Genomic DNA, 2425 nt, shown 5'->3' on the forward strand with positions numbered 1-2425 from the left:
ATTCTGATTCTGCTGATTTCCACCCCATGAGAAGTTGGGATGATTCCTCCAATTTGGATTGTAAGAATTCCCTTACTGTGCATGCTGATTCGGTGGACCTCTGTTCTGTTGCCCCACATAATAGATGGATTCTGGATTCGTGGGGCACATATCACTTATATGACTGTCGCCACAGAGTTTGCAGCAAATAGTCATTTGTTGTATGTGTTGCATTGTCTTTAGTTGCTGCATTGTCATCCTAGTCATCTGATTGGCCAGCTTTGCAATATCAGCTCTCATGGCTGACACTTCGTCTAACTCAAGTAACCCAGTTGATTTTTGCTTAACTGCCTTTCGTGAATCACCCTCACCTTGCCAGTTATTATCATTAGCAATTGGATTTCACTGTACGGTCTGGCCATGCAACTACCCCCACAAGCTGAATCAAGATTCATCTTTGAAGCATCATCTAACCCATCTACAAAAGTGTGACCCAATACCTCGTCCGTTTGGCAATGATGAGGACAGTCTCTGAGCATCTTCTTCTACCTTTCCCATGCTTGACGCAGTGTCTCGCCAGCTCGTTGTTCAAACCCAAGAATTTGACTCCTCAATAACTTTGTTTTCTTAGTGGGGAAAAACTTGATTAAGAACTACCTCTCCAGATCATCCCAAGTGCGGATTTAATTTGCTGGCTCTTTATTCAACCGCTCCTTAACTTCCCCAATCAGTGAAAAGGGGAAAAGTGTCAGCCTGACATAGTCCTTGGAAATGTTCGGATAGTTGTAGGTATCCATAATTTCCAAGAAATTCTGAATGTGCCTCTGCGGGTCTTCATGAGGTAAACCCACAAACAACCCTGTGGATTAGATCAGCTGCACCATGTATTGTTTCAGCTCAAAGTTCCCAATGATGTCAGGCTTCACAGTAGCTTGAGTCATATTAGCCAGACTGGTCCTTGCGGTTTCAATCACCGCGTATTCCTCATTACCTGCCATCTCAATTGGCTGTGGTTGAACTACGATGTCCAACTCTCTTTCAATTCTGGTTCTAGCGTCCACCTCCCTCCTCAATCTTTGAAGTGTTCGTTCAATTTCGGGATCGAGAGGAAGGAGATTGTTTGTGCTTCTACTTCTTCGCATTCAATAGAAACTCCTGTATTAGCACAAACAAAGTGAACTGAGAGTTAAAACTCGAATAATAAATAATAAAAGCTCAATTCAGTCAAGTAGCTAATTTCTAAGTCCCCGGCAACGACACCAAAAACTTGTTGTGACCTAAAACACTCACGCAAGTGCACGTGATCGTCAAGTAATAGAGTAGTGAGTAGAGTATCGTTCCCACGAAGACTTATGATCAACTGTTGACTGATTCAAACCCAATTTCTATATCTACCCAAGAGATTATTCACAAAAGAGAGATGTAATTATTTTACTACTTAAACTATAAAGAATTAATCTAACTAAAGCAAGTAACCAAACGAATAGCAATTTCGAGTAACAAACAGTAGGAGAGGATATTCCAGGGTCACGGGCATAGTTAACAATCGTGTTGTGTTCTTGGCTTCGAATGACTAATCAATTTATCTGGGTTATTGATTGACAGGGTTGATATTACTTATAAGAATCTGTCGAGTTCTTACTCGCCTATTCAAGTCTACTCAATGCCTATATGTCTATGGAATTAAGATTAACAAGAACGCATTTACAATTCCTGTATTTCAACCAAGCAAGGCAATTGGGTATATGTCTATCCCAATTGCGAATCTGTTCCCCGAGACCCGGGTTCAAGAACTTGCTCTATTTAATTCTATATGCAATCTAAAGTTCCCACTTTCGAGTTCAACTAAAGATTCGTAGATAGTATTTCACTGTTAGCTACTCAGCAAAATAATTGAACGCAGAATTAAATAAACAACCCAATATGATAAACCCACTTTGTCAAATTAAACTCCAAACAACAATATTCATGTTTTACCCATGACCCCAGAACAATGGGTCTTAGCCACTCATACTAGTGTTCATCCCAAATAAGTTCAATTTCATCACAAAATAGCAAAAACAAGAGAAGAAAAGAAGAACTTGATGGTCAAAACTCCTTCTTGCCTCTTGCCTCTCTATTTCTTGCACTAAACTATGAAAACCCTTGATGATTTAACCTTGGGCGAGCTTGACTTTATATCGGTTAAGTGGGTTTCTCTCCAGATTTCCAATTTTATCGATAAATAACGTTTTTCCGAACCGGACACGCGCGAGCTCGCGCATAACTTCGCGCGTTCTTCGTGCATGATTCTGCCTCGGCCTTTCTTACATGCGAACTCCTGCGCGCCTTCGCGCGTTTCTTCGCACACCTGGAGCTTGATTTCGTCCATTTTTTCATCTCGTCCTTGCGCGCACTCAACTCCGAGGGGTTGTTCTTGCTCATAAATCATTCCAATATTCTTTTG

At 41.0% G+C, this 2425-nt stretch overlaps 1 non-coding gene across 1 annotated transcript; it reads left to right on the forward strand.

Annotated features, from left to right (window-relative positions):
• Positions 1 to 489: 489 nt before the first annotated feature.
• On the forward strand, positions 490 to 596 carry LOC138890960 (small nucleolar RNA R71). The gene has a single exon (XR_011407322.1). It is a non-coding gene; the product is annotated as a small nucleolar RNA R71 (small nucleolar RNA).
• The last annotated feature ends 1829 nt before the right edge of the window (positions 597 to 2425 follow it).

This window comes from Nicotiana sylvestris, chromosome 4, assembly GCF_000393655.2.
Source record: "Nicotiana sylvestris chromosome 4, ASM39365v2, whole genome shotgun sequence".
Lineage (NCBI taxonomy): Eukaryota > Viridiplantae > Streptophyta > Magnoliopsida > Solanales > Solanaceae > Nicotiana > Nicotiana sylvestris.